The 22,500-nt window shown below is 33.4% G+C and overlaps 2 pseudogenes; both read left to right on the forward strand.

Moving 5' to 3' along the window:
- Window positions 1-5,791, forward strand: part of LOC137650435 (neuronal acetylcholine receptor subunit alpha-9-like) — a 111,601-nt pseudogene extending 105,810 nt beyond the window's left edge.
- LOC137650881 (neuronal acetylcholine receptor subunit alpha-10-like) overlaps window positions 1-22,500 on the forward strand; it is a 178,107-nt pseudogene that overhangs the window by 121,897 nt on the left and 33,710 nt on the right.

Here is a 22,500-nt window from a genome sequence, read left to right on the forward strand (position 1 = left end):
ATCCTCGATTTCATATTATTGACAGGAGGATATCAGGAAAAATAAAGTATTCTCTATAAACATCAAAATTTCATATCAATTGTTTTTTTTTTTTCGAAATTCTTTTTAACCAAACACAGAGATACAACCTTCAACTGAAATAATCCTCTCTATGTTATGAGTACCATCTATGGCAGCGGTTCCCAAATAGAGGTAAATTACCCCACTGGGGGTAATTTTGCATTTGATGAGGGTAATGACAGTTTTCATTCTGATATCCTTAATATCAAAGGATATTAAGGATCAATTAATTTCACTTGTAAAAAACAGTGGTATCTTCATCATTCAACTGGGTGAAACCAATGATGTTACGAATAATGCACAATTAATGGTATAAATCCGGTAGGAAAGAGAAAGGAAAATTGAAGATCTAATTATGTGCAGATAGTGCAGTCCACTTCAAACAACTGCAAAGGGTGTGGATATATTCAGAGACGTTGATGCATTTTTGATGAACCAAATATGCAACTAGATTGGAAACACTGCATTGGAGTAACAACAGATGGTGTGCCATCTATACCATGTGTTAACTTAGCGTTTTTTACGTATACAAAAAAGGAAATCCTTTAGATCTTGCAACACACTGTATCCCAGTGACCTGATTTGGAGGAGGTGATGTGTGCTGTCATGAAAATAGCTGATTACATTATGTCAAGTGCTTTAAACTCAAGACTGTTTAGTTCTTTGTGTGGGGTCATTAAATCTAAACATCACTGCCTGTTGTATGATGGCTATCCCAAGGAAATGTTCTCGAACGAGTATTTCAGCTCAAACTGAGATTGAACTGTATTTGGACGATGAGGGGCACAATTCAGCATGGGAACAGAGATCCCAAATGGATTTCCATTCTGTACTATTTAGTGGACATATTTTCGCATATAAATGCCCTGAACACATCACTGCAAGGACCAGAAGAAAGTGTTATCTGATTGAATGAAAAAGTACAAGCATTTCGTAGCATAACGGATTTTTTGGTATTCAAAATGGAAAACTGACAGAATAGCTGCATTTCCTAAGTTAGGAGAGTTTCTGGAAGAAAAAGATTCTATACAATCGAGTGATATGGAGCGAATAACGAGTGCGCATTTAAATGCTTGGATTACGAATCCATTCACATGTAACACAGAACATCTGCCAGATGAACCAAGAAAAAAATACTTTTTCATTTCGGATTAGCTATAACAAAGAGTTCTCTCTGACGAGTTTAGAATCAGTTGAGATGCTTTTATCATTTGGTTCAAGTTACATGTGTGAGGTATTTTGACCATCTGAAGCAAAAACAGAATTAAATTGAACCCAGAAAACGACATCAGAAGTTCCCTTACAAAACTATCTCCTCGCATTACTGAAAAATATCTCACACCACTGAAGATTTTTGTTAAGTACAGATATATTTTCTCCTTATTTTCAACTGAAGGTGTGGTTATTCACATGAAATTATTTGATTTATTTCCAGCAAAAGTATGTATTGATTTATTTGTCTTTTTTTCGCCCTGATGAACATTATTTCAGTTATGTATGCTCTCCATCTATTTCCAACCTTATACTGATGTATGATTTTTTTTTATTTTCATCAGATATACTTGATATACTTTTCTCAATAATAAACGAAGAAAGGAAGGTTCCACCAACTAAAAGACTTTTGTTTTACATTAATCATGTACAAAATGATAGAAATTATGTGGGGGTAACAAGGTTGCCGCTAGCCAGGGTTTTGGAGAAATTGGGGTGATGACCAAAAGTAATTGGGAACCGCTGATCTACGGTGTTGGTGTTTCGGCGGATTTGAATTCATTATTATTATTATTATTATTATTATTATTATTATTATTATTATTATTATTATTATTATTACCGCCACCAAGGTTTTATTTTTAGCTGCGTTTACTTATTTATTTATGTGTTTGTTTGTCAATTAGCAGGATTACGTCTAAACTTCTTGTCGGTTTCTCACCAAATTTTAACAACGGATACTTATTATGCTCAGGAGGAACCCATTATATTTTGGAGATGATCCGGATTATGATCGTGCTTCTGGTTATTATTATTATTATTATTATTATTATTATTATTATTATTATTATTATTATTATTATTATTAGCTAAGCTACAAACCTAATTGAAAAAGAGAAAGCCTTGTCCGTAGATTTAATTAAGTGTTGACAATCTTCATAAGCCGAGGTCTGAAATATCTGATTGCTCTTTCTACTTTTATTCTATTGATTATTATTATTATTATTATTATTATTATTATTATTATTATTATTATTATTATTATATTCTTATTATTATTCTTATTATTATTATTATTATTATTATTATTATTATTATTATCAATATTATTATTATTATTATTATTATTATTATTATTATTATTATTATTATTATTATTATTATTATTATTATTGGGATAGCAGTATGCTACATGCCCAAGGGCTCCAACAGAGAAAAATAGTCCAGTGAGAAATGAATTTCCTTAACTATATTAGAAGTAAGGAATAAATAATATGAAATATCTTAAGATCAGTAACAATGTTAACATAGATCTGTCATATATAAACTATGAAGGGAGAGTCAAGTCAGACAGTTCACCACAAAAACCTTTGCTGCAAGTTTGAACTTCTGAAGTTCCGACGATTCAATTGTAGAAGTAATGAGTAATCTTTAGATTTATATTTAAGACTTATAGATTTATATAGCATTTTGTCAATATAATGTTAAAATATTATTGACTGCTAATTTTCTTTGGCAAATGAAGGAAAACCAGAAAGTTTACTGACATTAGCATTTAGTATATCACTCACCTCTTTTACAGTTCTGCATTAACTCTTAGGTTGGCCCTAGATGTAACTGTTTATCTGAACGATATAACTGATCAGATAAATCGTTACGATAAACTGACGTGTAGGGGGGAAATTTGCGCAGATTTTGATCGTTTCAGATGAACTGATCGAGCAGCATGAACAGTTGAATCATTCATACTTTTTATCTGAATGATCTAACGATTGTCAGTCTTTCATGAGTCGTTATTGCACATCTCATGACTGTGTCTTCTTTCTCTATGAAAGGTGTTACTAATGATAGAAGGGTCAAGTACGTTTCCTCGTTCATCCTTAAATAATTTTTCCAATCCTTAGGCACCGCTCTCAACTCCGCCAACAATTTTGTATGAGTATAAGTTTTTCTCTTCAGTAGCCATTCTCTACTCTACTTGCGACCTCGCTTAGATCCAGAAGCACTTTTTGCCCTTTTTACGCATAATGCCACAGCTAAACCTGCAAGAGCCAGCGAATCCTCCTCCTCGGATGACATTATGGAAACTGTGGAACCGATCCAAATTGTAACGATATATCGCAATGGTGTAGGGGCAGGGACGTTAGATAGCTTACAACGATTTTTATCTGATCAGTTATATCGTTCAGATAAACAGTTACGTCTAGGGCCGGCCTTAGTAAGGCTTCTAATTTCTTTGGGGCTCTCCAAATCTGACAACGCTATTCCCTCCCTTCACGCTCTCCTTTCGTACAATTTATTACAATGATATTACAAGTGAAGTTAATAATCCACAATTTTATCATTTAACACTAAATAAAGAAAGCTGTATAAGCCCCTGGTTTTGTTGGGTGCCAAAGCTTCAGCCTAGTCAGCCTTAGGCATCATTAACCCGTTGAGATACTACGGCTAGAGAGTTATTGGGTCCTTTGACTGGCCAGACAGTACTACATTGGTTCCCTTTCTCTGGTTATGGTTCATTTTCCCTTTGCCTACACACACACCGTATAGTCTGGCCTATTCTTTAGATATTCTCCTCTGTCCTCATACACCTAACAACCCTGAGATTACTATACAATTCTTCTTCACCCAAGGGGTTAACTACTACACTGTATTTGCTCAGTGGCCACTTTCCTCTTGGTAAGGGTAGAAGAGACTCTTTAGCTATAGTAAACAGCTCTTCTAGGAAAAAAACACTCCAAAAGCAAACCATTGTTCTCTAGTCTTAGGTAGTATCATAACCTCTGTACCATGGTCTTCCACTGTCTCGGGTTAGAGTTCTCTTGCTTGAGGGTACACTCGGGCACGCTATTCTATCTTATTTCTCTTCCTCTTGCTTTGTTAAAACTTTTATAGTTTATATAGGACATATTTATTTTGATGTTACTTTTTTCCTTTCTTCGCTGGGCTCTTTTCCCTGTTGGAGCCCCTACTTTTCCAACTAGGGTTGTAGCTTAGCAATTAATAATAATAATAATGATGATAATAATAATAATAATAATAATAATAATAATAATAATAATAATAATAATAATAATAATAGGAATAACACATCACTCATTTCTTTTATTTGTTTATTGCAAGTAAGTTTTGTTTTTCAAGTTAATTTAACCCGTCTGGATACCAACCCTTTATTGAGACTTTTATCTTCTTTAAGTGGTTACTACAAACTCCTCATTTTGTTTCTTCTGGCAATGCGAATTATTATCAAGATGGTTCCTTGTACGATAAAGAGGGCACTAATAGTTCTCTGCGACCTACTTTCTGCTGTTATATTAACTATAGCTTTAGCCGTTATAAGTTTTACCCTCATGTTCACTACTTTTGTTTTTTTAGTCAGTCTTTACAGTATATTCGTTACTCAAATCGAAAGTCTTTCAGCTAACTATTTGAAGATGTGTTCACGTTTTGCTTGTCAAGAAAGCGTTGTACAGTAAGTGAAAAGTTAATTGTTATATGGGATATGTATATATGCTTTCAAACAAGACTAAAAATATTTAATCGTGTATCGTATTGAATTTGGGATTTCATATTTTTGTTCATGATATTTTTAACATCTTATTTTGTAATATTGATTAAAATTTGGTGAATATGAAGTTTAGCTCTTAAATGATTAATATCAAGTTATATGATTTAGAATAATTTTATTTATTTGGCCCTCTTAAACCGAGAACACCATTAATATATTCTTGCTATTGAAGTGACAGACAGACAGACATACAGACAGACAGAGACTCTTACCAAAACAAAGTTACAGTATCTTGGAGTCGTGAACACCATTAAACGCCTGGAGAATAGAGACAATTGTTTGTTCTAGCCAAACACGGAAGGATCGTGAAATGGGTGTCCGAAGGATATCGACTTTGATATGATGTTATAAACAGCGTAATTTACCAGGATGCGCAGCGGGAACAAAACCTATTTTGGGAAGTAAGTTTGTCTTAAAGACGATACTTGGAGCACAGTCGGATTGCTCGCTCTCCTGTATATCTTAAAGAAACATGTCAATTCTGCAAGATTCTTTAAGCGAGGTGTTTGGGCCTGGTAAACTACTCAAAGATAATTCTTATGAATATTAAAGAAAGAATGCAATTACATTATGTATTTCTTGATATGATTATGAAAAAGAACATAGTTTTAATTAGAAAATAGTCCCGTTTATTCGCCAGCTAATAGCTCAAAGTACACAGCTAATGAAACGAAAACTACTACATTTTATACTTCTTTATTTTCTTTGCCACATAATCCCCAAGCGAAACCTGATCGTTTAATGGGTAACTTAGGCCTTGGTCTAAGATATTCTTATTAACAATATCAGAAACAATACAGTTGTTATAGATGATTCCGAAGGTTTACTTGATCCATATGAAGATAATTACTAATTTACATATTACGCAAACGTGTTATTCTGTTGCTTCAGATGAAGAAATCTGTGAATTAAAGTTAAATGTGATATATCTTCCTTTTCAGCACTGACTGATCCGCTGTTTATTTTTTTTTTTTTTTTTTTTTTTTTTTTTTTTTTTTTTTTTTTTTTTTTTTTTTTTTTTCTTGGTGTGCAGAAGGATATTTCAATAGAATATTATTCGTGAAGAAAAACTATCATAGCTGTTTGATTTGAATTATAGAAAAAAGAAAACTCCGCACCATCATTCAAACCTGCATAAAAAAGGACATTATGACTTATTTTACTTTATATTTTGCGCTTTTTTTTTTTTTTACTGAGTTCTGTTTCACCTAAATTACCCGCTTCAGGGACCGTAATATTCGTTGGTCATATACAACAAACTTACAGTATTTGAAGAATCCTTCGGCGTACTTCATTTTCGTGGGCTAATCCCCACTATTATAACGCTAGAAAAATGAGAAAGACCTCAATTTCATCTAAGAAAAACTTTATAACTCTTAAAAAGTAAGAGGTTGTTTCATAATCTTGGAGCTGTATATTTGAAGGCTGAGCTGCGTCTTGATTTCTATCACTTGAAATCCTCCTTAGCTATAGTCCAGCTACAAAGAGTTGAAATCTGCCTGTGATTAGCGGCGTTGCCACGTTTCTTATGGCAGTGCCACTAGAAAATTCAATTATCCCCATTTCTATGGACAACAATGAATTGGCATAAGAAAATATGGCAATAGCTCTAATCTATAAATATAAGCCCTTTGCTGTTGAAATCGAGTCTGATCGGATTCCATAAAGCTAAATTATCAGCCATAGCATTCGTATGGCAGCAGATCGATCCTAGCCCGACCACAGTGGTGGGTTGGGTTTGCCCCGCTGACGTTCTGGTGAGCATCTATTCTGATGAAACTGGAACTGAAACCCGATACTTTTTATGCAAACAGTTTAAAACTATGCGCCTGCGCAAGGACAGTGAAAAAGAGATAACCTCATTTGAATATAAAATACTGTTTATGGAAAATACTTTCTGACGGGAAATAAAAAATAATTACCATTAAACTATCTTATTGTTAGGATTATATCTCTACAAGTAAGAAACCTACTGCATAGATTAACCAATTAGTCGGATAAAACTTGAAAATCGTAATTGGCAGGTCCTTTTTAGGGGAAGATCTCCACAACGGGGATCAAGAAATAAACGTTATATAGGGGTATGTTTGAGCTACTGAATTAGAGACAACATTCCTGTAAATGTTTAACATCAGTAGGGGAAAAACGCACGAGTAAGAGATAGAAGACTCTCTCTCTCTCTCTCTCTCTCTCTCTCTCTCTCTCTCTCTCTCTCTCTCTCTCTCTCTCTCTGATTTGCATCATTCCTCAAGTACCGTAAAAAGGAAAAACTAGAATTGACACACAAACAATTTATTTAGTCTCTCTCTCTCTCTCTCTCTCTCTCTCTCTCTCTCTCTCTCTCTCTCTCTCTCTCTCTCTCTCTCATACATATTTAAATGAAGGAGCATATTTCGTAAGTTCTGTCACACTCCTTTTTTACATTTAACATTAATGTCGTAAAGTAACTACTTCCGTAGGAAGCAATTATGACAACGTCCTCCGAGAAACGCCATTGAAAACCAGTCCCCGGCCATGTAAAACTCAGAGAACAGGTGTAATCGTGGAAATAGTGAATGAAATAGAGGAAATTTAAGTCACCTACCGAATCCCTCCCATGGGTTGAAAGTTACATAATGAAGTCACAGTTTGCTAAAAATGTTTCAGTGTTAAGAGTGTTTTATGACAAGAGTTCTAATTCTAAGAGGGTTTCAGGCTCAAAAATTCCAATTAAAGAAAGTTTAATTTAAAGGTACTCGAATTTTAAAAGGATTGCGTGAGAAAAAGTTACAATTCTAAGAGGGTTTTTGACCAAATAAGTTGTCAGAGGGTTTCATGTAATAATTTCTAAATCTATGATGGTTACATGTCAAACCATTTCAATGTTAAAATGTTTCCAAGCTAAGAAATTCAAATTCTAAGAGTTTTTTTTTCTTGCCAAAGAGTTCCAATTATAAGTAGCCTTCCGATCTTATGAGGGTTCAGTTCCGAGAGGGTTTCAAAAAAAAAAAAAAAAAAAATTCTAATAGGGTATCATATTAAATTATCCCAATTCGAAAAGTTTCTTGCTGAATTGATCAAATTTTAAAAGCTGTTCAATCCGAAAAAGTATAATTCTTAAGTAGGTTTCAAGACAAAGAATCCTATTCTGAAGGGTTTTTCACGCCTAACAGATGTAATTCTAAGAGGGTTTCATTCCAATAAGATACAATTCTAAGAGTTTTTCATTGCAAAATTCTCCATTTCAATGAGTTTCATTTGAAAAACCGGGTTCAGAGCATGTTTCTCTATATTTTCCTCAGAAGCTTTTAGAAATGTTTTTCGCCTTGATTTCTAGCAGGGTTGGCAATTCATGGCCTTTGTCATTGACCATAATTCTGTCCTGATTTTCACAGCCTGCATTTACAGTGCATGAAGTTATAACGGCAAGTTATGGCTTTAGAAGGAAATGGGGAATAAAATGGCCTAATTGAAAAAGATATAAATGCTGTGAGATTATTCTTCTTCGTTCCCTTATAAAAAAATTGAATGAATTACTTATTTTAATAACAATATCAATATTTGAGCTTTGGATCAAATCTTGGCTCCGTGCAAGTTTTTAGATGTGAATATAAAAATTAAACTTATATAATGTAAAGAACTTACATGGAGAAATAGCTCCTCATATCTACTGAAGTTATTTGAATGACTCAAAATTTCTATGATGTTTAGCGAGAATGGGTTTGACTATTCACTTCTACATGGATTATCTGTTCTACCTAATTTTATTCTGATTATACCTTCCTTAAAAGATAAAAAAGATCTTCTTGCTCAACTAATGCAAAAACAAATTCCTAATACTTTTCACAAAATGAAAATCTCTTATCAATTGAAAATAACACTTCTTTGTTATATATTATCTAAATAGAAATTTTGCCTACTGAAATTAAAACAATACATACAGGTAAGAAAGTAATGAATGAAATCTTACACTGTCAAACTGCTGTTATTGAAAGATGTTGGGTATAGTTATATGAAATGTTCAGCGACTCACGAGAGTAACTATCATCTCACCTTTTCATTCATTTGTTTTTTTGATTTGTAAACATATACTTTTGTTAAACCTTAAAACCTCGGATAGCCTAAGCGATATATATATATATATATATATATATATATATATATATATATATATATGCATATATATATACATATATATATATATATATATATATATATATATATATATATATAATTATATATATATATACATACACGGGTGTGTATGTACGCAACTCGTCAAACATAACGTCTAAATATTTAGATAGATATACACTGTATAGGCGATATAGCTTAGCGCTAAATCCATGTTTGGTAAAGGTTATGCTCGTATAAGCAGATGAGCAACCTGGTGGAGTAATGAGAGCTTAAGGTGTGGAGGAAATGGCCTCCTAAATTCCGATGAAGTTAGTGGTAGCAGGGTGATGGATTGGGTATAAGGCAATAGATAAACTCGTATTTTACTATGATGCCTGGCGGTTGATCTTTCTGGAATTACTATGGGCTGGCAGGGGTCACTTGCCTTAGTTAGATAGGCCCTGCGCATCACAAGGAACTGGCTATCCTTTGATATATATAGGCAATGAATCCTCTATGAATTTAGTCAGTCAATGGAAAGAGAAGATGACAGAATGAGCCCAGCCTAGGGCTTAGCGTGGTGCTAAGAATCTTACGGTTTATAGATACTAAAGAAAAATTGAAAATTAGTAATTGGAATTTTTAAACCACAAATCAGATTGGGAAGTTACAACAAGTGGAGAGTGAATTTATGAAATATAGTTTCGATATCTTGGCCCTAAGTGAAACACGTTGTAAAAGGATTGACAAGGAAACTTTACATCAAAGCAATATATAGATATATATATATATATATATATATATATATATATATATATATATATATATACACACACATATATATATATATATATATATATATATATATATATATATACATATATATATATATATATATATATATATATATATATATATATATATATATATATATATATATATATTCAGGAAGAACAGATGGAGTTGGAAGAGAAGGGGTAGGAATGATGATGACACTAAGAGCAGAAAAGTCATTAACCGAGTGAAGAGCTGCAAATAGAAGATTGTTATCAGCAAAGCTCAAATCAAAGTAGTGCAAAATGCGTATTATAGTTTGCTATGCACCAACAAATGATTCTCCTGAAGAAATAAAAGATGAATACTATGAAGAACTGCAGAGTATAATTGATGAGATCCCAGAGAGAAATATGAAAATTGTGATTGGTGACTTCAATGCAAAAGTTGGAAGGAATAATCAAGGTATAGAAAGTATGATGGGTGTTGAGGTTCTTGGCAAAGTTGCAAATGAAAAAGTTTTTGTTCTCAACAACCTTATCATTGGACGTACTCTTTTCCAGCACAAGGACATCCCCAAATATACATGGACTTCACCATGTGTTATTTACAAAAATCAAATAGACCACATTGCCATCAATAAAGAGAAGCTATAGAGGTACAGATATTGGTGATCACCAGCTACTCATTGCCACACTGAAATGAAAATTGAAAGCACCCAACAAAAATGTAGATAGAATTCCTGGGTTTGATACAACTGAGCTTCTAGAGGAAGAGCACATAGAAACATTTGCAATTGAATGTAGGAATAAATTTGCAGTCTTAGAGACTTTAAGAAACGAAGAGTAGATAATTAATGAAGAATCTTGTGATATTAAGAACATAATATATCAGTCAGTTGCTAGTGAAGTCTTGGCACATGCAGTTACAAGGAGAAAGCCATGGATATCAAATGATACTTAGGATACCATAGAAATGAGACAAAGACAGAAATTGATTTATGAAAGTTCTCGAGGAAGTAATGATAATTACAAGGTAGAGCATGCTAAGTATTCCAGTATTGATAGTGAGGTCAAAAGGAAAACCAGAATGACTGGGGGGAATATTTAGACAAGAAAGCAGACGAGGCTGACAAACCTATAAATTCAGGGAGTCGGCTATGGTATAAGAATCACTCATGTAATTATGAAACTTTGACTGGGGCAAAGAAGAAGAAGCATATACCCATCAAAAATAGAGATGGATCTGTTATATCAACAGAAGATGAAGAAAGACAACGTTGGATGGAACACTTAGTGAGGTTATGAGTAGGAGATACGAAGGGAATAATTTGATTGATATACCTAAAGCTGATGAAGACCTTTATGTGCCCATGAATGAATTCAGTGTGTTTGAAGTCGAGACTATCCTAAAAAAACTAAAGAGATGGAAAACCCCTGGATATGATGTAATAACTGTCGAGATGATACTGCCTGAAAATGAGGTAACTCCCATAATACTTACAAGATTATTTTGTAGAATATATCATGAAGAGGCAAAACTGGATGAATGGGAGTTAGGAGTGTTGGTGAAAATGGCAAAAAAGAGAGACCCGACTGATTGCAATCATTATAGAGGCATAACACTTACATCAGTGGTTTTGAAAGTATATAGTATGCTTATCCAAAAGAGACTGGAGAGAAAGATTGATGAAAAGCTGAGGTTAACAAGCAGAATTTCGAAAAAGGTAGAAGTTACACTGACCAAATTTCCATATTGAGATATGTTGTAGAGTAATGCATAGGATATAGAAATCCACTTTTGATAGCTTTTTTGAATTATGAAAAAACCTTTGATAGTGTGCTCCAGCCAATTTTGTGGACAGCCCTGCGTTATTGTGGAATTCCTCTTCAATAGGTGAATTTGATTAAGTCTGTTCATGAGCATAGCAAGTGCATAATTAATGTTAATAGAGTCTTACAAACCGAATTTCCAGTGAAAAGCAGAGTACTCCAAGGGAATGTATTGTTACCTATGATGTTTATCCTCTTCGTGGATTTTGTAATGCGTAGAACAGTCGGAGATGGAGAAGGATTGGACTAGATTGGTGATAGGAAATTAGCCGATCTAGAGTATGTTGATGATGCTGTCATTGTTAGCAAAACACCACAGAATTTCAGTGCTTACTTGCCAGAATACATGAAATATCACACAAGCTTGGACTGAAGATAAATAGAAAAAGACAGAGATGATGAAAACTGAGTATGCAATGGAAGATGAATTATCATTGGAAGGAGAAAGGATTGATGAGGTAGAATCATTTAAGTATTTAGGAAATATGATCTCCAATACAGGGTTTTTAGAATTAGAGTTTAGTGAAAGATTGTACAAAGCAAATCAGACAAAGGCTAGGTTAAGTAAAATTTGGAAATCAAATTGCCTGCAATTACATGAAAATCAGACTATATATCAGTTGAGTGGGATCGGTGTTACTATATGGATGTGATTCATGGTATGACAATGAAACAATCTCTAACAGATTTAGTAGTTTTGAGGACAAAGACCTGAGAAGAATATTGGGACTTAAATGGCAGTACAAGATTGGAAATCAAACTGTAAGAGAGATTACTTGAGTGCCATATGATGAGAGGTAGGTGGAGATGGTATGGCCATACTCTTCATACTCCTTAAGAGAGATTAGTTCATCAAACTTTCAACTGGACTCCACAAGGCACTAGAAGAGTTAGGAGACCCAGACCTACATCGCTGAGGACTATGAAGTGCGAAGTAGGAGATGATGAATGGAGAAGTATTGAATTAAAAGCTCAAGATAGAGATGACAGGAAAAATCTAACCAAGGTCGTTTGCGTCAATAAGCGTAGGAGGAGATGATGTTGATGATGATATATATGTGTGTCAGTGTGTGTTTTTAGGTGATTCGTCAAAAGTGATGGCTAAGTATTTAAATAGATATACACACATACGCAACTCCCTCTCAACAGGGTATGGCTACTCCCTCTTCCTTTATCTGAGGGATATATATATATATATATATATATATATATATATATATATATATATATATATATATATATATATATATATATATATATATATATATACACCCTTGTGATTTGTGTGCGTACAAAGCACACACCCGTGATGGGGAAATTACCCTCTATTTGGGACTGCTGCCGATTATGACCATTATGAGTTTAATCTAAGGTGGTCCCATAACAGCACGGGACATTGATCTAAAGAGCCCTTCCCTCTACCTCACCCTGTTATGTGCTGGAGGTTATTTTGCGCCTGTTCCGAGAATAATTTATCCTAATATGATCTTTTAGTCAAAAGGTTTTTGAAGAAAAAAATCAATTCTGGGATTCCAATGACGTTTTATGCAAAATCATAGCCAAACTTTTCTATATTGGTGTCCTGAAATGGTTCGATAAGCTTTGACAGCTGGCTGTGATGAACAGTCAGAGAGAAGCGAGGGAAGTACAAAAGCCAAATAAAGGCTCCTACGTTTAAAAAGGGTTTGTTCTGTGACGGGCCGAAAGAGGCTGTGAATAAGAAGGCAGGATGAAAAAAACTGAGTAACTTTATTACAGAGCATCCATTTATATATGTATAAACTCCAGGCAAAAAGGACATAAGAACATAATAGGAAATTTCATGTTCAACCGACAACCGTTGTTGTTAACAGTTAACGGTGAAAAAAACAGACATATTTATTCAGGTCCCTATCATTGCGAGGGGAGAGAGAAGATACAAGCATGATATATATAAAAAAAATGTTACTATGTACGATCGTGTGACACAGGGTTAGTACATGGCTTCCCCCCTAAAAATGACATACTGTACATGTTGAATAGGGCGCCCTGATCTAGAGAGGCGAACTGTAGGCAGGTCATCTGATAGGAGATAAGCAGGTTTTAGACGATCAATGGAGGAATGCTTTCGGACTGCGTCGGATCACTAGGAAAGGACCCGTGTAAGGGGGTGTTAGCGGTGGCTTGTTAGTTGCGTAGGAGGAGGTGCGTTGCAAAGTGTAAGTCTGTTGGTATGTGATGCTTCACTGGGGGCTTGTAAGTCTGGAGGCATCTTTAGGAGTGGTCCTTAGTCTCAAGAGGACCCAGGGAAGCTGAATAAGCCAGTTGGAATCCTTGCAGCGAGACATGAAAGCTGCTTAGAGGGTGCGATTAAAACGTCCAACCATTCCATTGGCAGTGGGGTTGTAGGCAGGTGTCTGAGGTAAGGAGCCGCCCAGGAGATTCGCTAAGGATTTCCACAATTGAGAGGTGAAAGTGATACCCCTGTCAGAAGTAATATGCTCAGGGATACCAAATCTTGCAATCCATCCTGTGAGTAAGTCAGATGTACATGAGGCGGACGTTGCAGTTTCCATGGGAATGGCTTCAGGCCAACGAGTGGAGCGGTCGATGACGGTAAAAAGGTAACAATGTCCTTGTGATGTGGGTAGGGGCCTACAACGTCGAAGTGAATGTAAGCGAAACGACGCTGAGGTTGAGCAAAGGTGCCCACTCCTGAATCCGTGTGTCGATGTACTTTGGAAGTTTGGCAAGAAGTACAGGCGTGGACCCAATCCTTAGCATCCTTAGAAATGCCGTGCCAAATGAACTTCGTCTAAGTCTCTCTTGTACACGAGATATGTTGACAACTGTTATGCAGATATTTTATCATAGATGAAATGGATATCAATCTATCTATCTATCTATCTATATATATATATATATATATATATATATATATATATATATATATATATGTATATATATATATATATATATATATATATATATATATATATATTATTATTATATATGTATATACAGTGTGTATATACATATATATATATATATATATATATATATATATATATATATATATATATATATATATATATATATATATATATATATATATAAATATATATATAAATATATATATATATATATATTTATATATATATATATATATATATATATATATATATATATATATATATATATATATATATATATATATATATATATATATATATATATATATATTTATATATACATATACACATGCATATATATATATATATATATATATATATATATACATATATTTATACATTTTATATATATACATACAATATATATATATAATATATATATATATATATATATATATATATATATATATATATATATATATATATATATATATTCATACCTATGCACAATTGATGCTACAAAATCCTAAGTAATAGAAAAAGGATGAAAAAAAAAAGAATAAAACTCTTGGCCCCCAGTTTCACATTTTTGAATTCCAATAAAAGAGGACTAAGGTTTCAGTGGGGGATTAATGTATTTGTATGCAGGGGCTGCATGTATGGATTGGGCAATATGTACTCACGTTAACGAACGTTTTGATGTTATATACACATAGTTAAAGTACGCATACGCTACTTGTATGTGTGTAAGAGTTTGTGTGTGGATCTTTTCATTATATGATTTTTCTAACAAAAACATATAATGATTGGCTAGAATAATTTTCTAACAGCATTAGAATCTTTAATATACTTCGCTTGTTTTTTTTTTTTTTTTTTTTTTTTTTGTTAGTTTATAATAAACAGTATTTTTATTTGTTCAACAAAAAAACTTATTCGTTAGGCAATATTAAAGGCAGAAAGTCTTTTGAAGATGTCCTCTTTATTTTTCTTTAAGTTTGTTCACGTTTTTGAACGAATGTATTAAGGTATAATTAAAAGAAATTTTCCCATACAGACAATATTGATTTGAATGATTTTGAGTTTATTTGCCTACTCAGCTAATTTAGTTTTCCTCTTTATCATTGCTTTTATTTGATTTATCGAGGGTTTTTTTATAGTAAAGGTTTATGATATCGCTTTTTAAAAATAATAATAATAATAATAATAATAATAATAATAATAATAATAATAATAATAATAATAATAATAATAATAATTATTATTATTATTATTATTATTATTATTATTATTATTATTATCATTTTTATTATTATCATTATTATTTATAATGCTAAATTAATTGAACAGCTTTATTGCAATCACACTAATATTGAACGGGAGAAGTTCTTCCAATGCTGAATGAAAAACTCAAATTATGTTGCTTATACAAAACATATCTTATACCTACGCCAATTTGATCTATTAGTTCTGCTTCTCAATATTATAACGAATCATTATTTTAAGAAGTGGGAAATATAATTTTTTGGCTTAAATTATTGGACTTTACATAACGGTTTTCCAATTTTGTTGTTGTAGTTATATCATATCCGCTGCAATTTTAGTGTGAATGACATGCAGTAACTTAATTTTCGAATCTCCTTTTGTTCCTCATTTAAATTCAGCCCTTCATATTTTCCAAAAGATTAGCTAGAACTTGACTTTCTGAAGTAAAAGTGAAGATGGCAGTTAATTCAACATGACAAGTAAATTTCTGATGCAATGAATTCAGTGCGTCAGTTTTGTTATATTTTAAGCCTTTCCATTTTCTACGAATTATTCTCTAAAATTCAAATCAATTTCCAAGATTCACCAATTAAAATATCCTGTTTACAAAAGCCAAATCTAAAACTTCGAAAGCAGATAGGGGGACACTTGAAAGCAAACCTGTTCATCTCTCTCTCTCTCTCTCTCTCTCTCTCTCTCTCTCTCTCTCTCTCTCTCTCTCTCTCTCTCTCTCTCATACACAAGACGATACGCATTTTGAAGGCTTTAAAGGCCGCCGATGATTCTCAGAGACAAGGGACAGTGACATTGCCCTATCATACAGGTCAGTGCCCTAGAGGCTGACCATATATACATATGATCAGCGCCAGAGCCCCTTCTCCAACTAAGCTAGGACCAAGGAGGGCCAGGCAATAGCTGTCAATGACTCAGCAGGTAGACCTATAGTCTCTACCCAAAACCTCCATCATTAGCTCACAAGGATGGTGAGGTTACAGCGACCAAACCAACTAACGAGCTTGAGCGGGATTCGAACCCTACTCTGGCAATCCCCCAGGCAAGGACGCTACCACCAGGCCACCACAATCTTATTATATTAGCATAAGCATTACACTGAATGACGTAAAATGTTATGCTTTCAAAAGACAACCTCCAGCCCCCCCCCCCTCTCTCTCTCTCTCTCTCTCTCTCTCTCTCTCTCTCCGCGTTCCTTGTATTTAACAGTTTCTACCCTAGAGCAATCCCACCTAGCAGTAGCAATAGCACCGAATGCTCTTGAGCCTGAGAAAAAGGTAATAGAACGGCTCCCCTTCCCAATTATTCCTGCCGTGTTCAAAAAGAGTGAATGTGAGGCAAAGGAAAAAACTTTAATGTGTCCTACATTACACATTCCATGTTTACCTACATACGTACCATCAGATCATCAGTAAATTGCATAAGATAATAAAATCAATAAAATAGCCACTTGTTTATTATGAGGTCTTATATAAATCTAGCAGATGATGTTCAGCTAAAAGTAGGCGGTTACCAAAGTGGTCGATATGAACCCCACTAAAATGCGATCGATGGGACTATTTAGAAGGGCCGTTTATGATCGGGAGGTCAGAATGGATTCGACTAAACATTTGACTTAAAGTCTAATATTCCTATCAGAAATAAAGATACATAAAATCACAAAATAAAATACAACTTGATGGTTGACATTGGTGCTGCATTTAGCCATGGTAATGTAAACCCAAGAAGCATACGAACTTGCTAGCTTTTTTGAACAGTGTACTGACTTATGAATTAAACTTACTAATATTTAACCCACAATAGAAATATTATGGTTTGACACTGAAGAACGAATAAAAAAAAAACATTATTAAATTAGTATTACCGAAAAAATCAATAAAGAAAAGGCGAAGGAATTTCTACCCTTACAAACAAATAAATTTGTTGTATCATTGCTTTTATCATTATTCATTTATTTATTTATCTATTTATGTTCAGACTGAGGAAGGGGAAAGGGTAGATGAAGGGCCAAGGACTCCGGGAAAAGGTCCATGATCTATAAACTTTAAGGGCCAATAAAATAAAGCATAATTTTCCAAAATTGTTTGTAAAGGTATTCAAGTAATCACACGTAATCAACAAAAAAAAAAAAAAAAAAAAAAATAAGACTTACTTATTATAGCGGATGATGTCTGGCTTCCAGAATCTCTGGAATGGGACTCTGATGACGTGGATGCCGCCAAAGTCCGTGGCATTCCATACATATATATATATATATATATATATATATATATATATATATATATATAACACATATTGTATATGTAATCATATGATATACTGTATACTGTATATTTATAGACTATATATATATATCATATATATCTTATACATATATACATATATATACATACATACATATATATATATATATATATATATATATATATTATATACCTACATATATATATATATATGTAGGTATATAATATATATATATATATATATATATATATATATATATATATATATATATATATATATATATATATATATATATATATATATATATTATATACCTACATATATATTATATATATATATATGTATATATATGTGTATATATATATATATATATATATATATATATATATATATATATATATATATATATATATATATATATATATATATATATATATATATATACACAGTATAAGATTGTGTGAGAGTTTGTGTTTTTTTCAAGAATCCTCGTATTTGTATAATTTCTTTAGATAATCCGTGTCTTTATTTGGTTAGAATAACGGTGATCGTTTACCTTCATTTAGTTTATCACTTCAGTGATCGAGTGATTACTGATATACGTTATTTTATAACTCCTTTTACAAATATTTCAAACTTTATAACAAAAGTAAAAAGGAAAATATTTCTAAATTTCAGAGGTACTACGAAGATTGAAACTGCTTAAATCTATTCACATACATAAATACACACAAACATACGCACACACATACACAATAACAGAGACCACCGTATGTGGAGGTCAAGCTGTCTTCTGTGACGGCGCCGAGTAAGGTTGTGAACTCAAAGGCAGGTTGGAAACGACTGAGTTGTTTATTAAGGAACACTCTCCTTTATATACAAAAGCTCAAGGCAACAGGACATAGCATGTTCGAGAGACAGACATTGTTACAGAGCAAAACCGGACACATGAATTTTCATGTTCGTTTTAGTGCGAGGAATTATGTACAACTGTGTGACACACGGTTGGTACATGGCTCCCCCTCTAAAAATGACATACTGAACATGTTAAATAGGTGCCCTGAATCTGGAGAGGTAGTAGTAAAAACGGTGCCGATTAGCAGCAGTGAGTGGCTGTAGAAGTCAATGGTTGGGGTGCGAGCGAGTGGTGGATGATGGGTGGCTGTGTTGCCGCTCCGGCTCGTCACGGGGTAGGCGAGTGTGTCCTACGGCATTCATAGGCGTGTGTGTCCTACAGCATTCATAGGCGTGTCCTACGGCATTCATAGGCGAGTGTGTCCTACGGCATTCATAGGCGAGTGTGTGTCCTACGGCATTCATAGGCCTACGACATTCATAGGCGTGTCCTACGGCATTCATAGGCCTACGGCGTTCATAGGCGTGTATGTCCTACGGCATTCATAGGCATGTATGTCCTACAGCATTCACGTCAGCTTCGGTTGAAGTTGAATAGGTGTCCTCTTCGTCACGAGTGGAGGCGTTGATGGAGGTTTTGAAGGTCATGAAGTGGCTGTCCATAAGGGCACGAAGTAAGTTCACCTCACGAGGAGAGCTGTCTGCGGCAGGTTGCAGGCGAGTGATACTGGTCATTTTCCCGAGGGTGAGCGAAGCCCTTTGGTCCCCCAACGGTTGTTGAGAGAGCTGAAAAGGCGTTGCTATACGGGCGGCTGGCGACGGCGAGTACTGCTGCAGAAGGTATGCGTTGACGGCGTCATAGTAACGGTGAGAGGTGGAGGGGGGTGGGGAGGCGGTAGGAGCGAGTCGCTCCGGGGTCACCAATGTGACGGCGCCGAGTAAGGTTGTGAACTCAAAGGCAGGTTGGAAACGACTGAGTTGTTTATTAAGGAACACTCTCCTTTATATACAAAAGCTCAAGGCAACAGGACATAGCATGTTCGAGAGACAGACATTGTTACAGAGCAAAACCGGACACATGAATTTTCATGTTCGTTTCAGTGCTAGGAATTATGTACAATTGTGTGACACACGGTTGGTACACTTCTTAAGTTCAAATTTGCAGCAAATGTTTTTTGTGGAACGGGCTGACATAAGTCTCGTTTTATAGTTTATATGCAAAAGATCGGCTTTAATGTTGTTACTGTTCTTAAAATATTTCATTTCAACTGTTGATTACTTCTCATAAAGTTTATTTCCTTATTTCTTTTCCACACTGGGCTTTTTTTTCATGTTGGTGCCCTTGGGCTTACAGCATCCGGTTTTTTCAACTATGGTTGTAGCTTAGCTTCCAATGATATACATTTTATATATATATATATATATATATATATATATATATATATATATATATATATATATATATATATATATATACATAATTTATGTATATATATACATATATATATATATATATATATATACACACACAAGTGATTTACCGGTCTAGGCGGTATATGTATGTTTGCCAACAGTTATATAAGCAGATGAGCAACCTGGATGAGTAGCGACAACTTTGGGTGTAGAGGAAATGCCTCCTTAAATCTCGAAGAAGTCACTGGCAGCAGCAGGGTGTCGCATTGGGTTTAAGGCGAGAGACAAGTTGTTTTCGCGGCTTCTTCTCCTGATGCCTGGCGTTTGATTGATTGATTGATTTGAAGTTCTCTGGCATCCTGACATCGTCTGACGTTTGATTGATTGATTGATATGAAGTTCTCTGGTATGCTGACATCGTCACTTGCCTTAGTTAGATAGGCACTGTGCATCACAAGGAACTGGCTATCCTTTGATGAGTCCTCTTGAGGCCCTTTGCGTCAATAGACGTAGTAGGAGATGATGATGATGATGATATATATATATATATATATATATATATATATATATATATACACACATACATATATATATATATATATATATATATATATATATATATATATATATATATATATATATATAGTATAAATAGGATGGAGAAAAGCCAGCGTAGCATTATACATTTATTTTCCGAATTTTCGAAACTTTGGGTCTCATCATCAGGGCTGTAAAATATACAAAATATACAAATTAAAAAAGACTCAGTATTAATATTAATATAAGTAGAACAACGTAAAAGTTAAATATAATCATTTAAAAAATGAAATGAAAAAAAAGAATATATATATATATACATAAAATTAAAAAGTGAAGAATGCTCGAGTACCTATCTTTATGGAGCTAAAAAACTGAGTGACGTTGTCCGGTTTGGAAAGGAGGACGTCAACTATGCTATATATAGAATTGTGGAAGAAGTCTGACCATTTAATGGGGGCACAAGCTGTTTGATTGCTAACGACTCCAAAACAGAGAGAGAATAGTCATTGGGCGCTTGGGTGACAATGTGAAAATCCTTATATGGAAACGATGTTTTACATTTATTACAATGTTCTCGTATATTGGAAAATTCTTTCGTTTTCAAAGTACATCCTGTATGGTGACTGACTCCGAGATGAGAATCGATTCTGACTTTGAGCAATCTTTTGGTGGCTCCCACGTATTTCCCGATCTTACATTTCGGGCAAGTAAAGCAATATACCACTTGCCCGAAATGTATATGCATATACACATACATTATATATATATATATATATATATATATATATATATATATATATATATATATATATATATATATATATATATATATATATGTGTGTGTGTGTGTGTGTGTGTGTGTGTTTGTGTGTGTGTGTAGTTCACACAGCAGGTGCTGTAGCATTTAATGTTTGATATATATATATATATATATATATATATATATATATATATATATATATATATATATAAATATATATATATATATATATATATATATATATATATATATATATATATATATATATATATATCTTTATATACATTTATATATATATATTATATATATATATATATATATATATATATATATATGCGTGTGTGTGGATGCTTATGTCTAAGATATATATGTATATATATATATATATATATATATATATATATATATATATATATATATATATATGTATGTATGTATGTATATACATAAATATATATATATATATATATATATATATATATATATATATATATATATATATATATATATATATATATATATATATATATATTCTGTGTAACAAAACTAAAAGTCCGCCATTATGATATGAAATATTTAGATTGACTTACATTAAGCAAGAGGTTTTTTCCCTCCTGTGCCATAACGGGGGTTTCGAAGTGCAGGAAGACCAGCTTGGACGATCCCCCCAAGACGATCTTCCTGATGATATGCGGAACCTCGGTCCCCCGAACTCCTCGGTGGTGGATGTTTAAGGTTAGCACGGACATCCCCGAGGCGAAGCTGACCAGACAGATTGTCACTCCATAGTACATGGCTGAGGGGAATGATTTAATTCAGGTCTCATTACAGTGTCCACTCCAAATGGTAATGAAAGGCCTTAAGTAATTGATATAGATATTAATGTTGAATTTTTCAGTAAATATTCTCTGAAGAGTAATATGTTTAGTACAATCAGTGTAGTGTGTTCTTAGGTGAGACTGTATGTTACAGATCATTCAT

This window comes from Palaemon carinicauda, chromosome 12 (genome assembly GCF_036898095.1).
Source record: "Palaemon carinicauda isolate YSFRI2023 chromosome 12, ASM3689809v2, whole genome shotgun sequence".
Classification (NCBI taxonomy): Eukaryota; Metazoa; Arthropoda; class Malacostraca; order Decapoda; family Palaemonidae; genus Palaemon; species Palaemon carinicauda.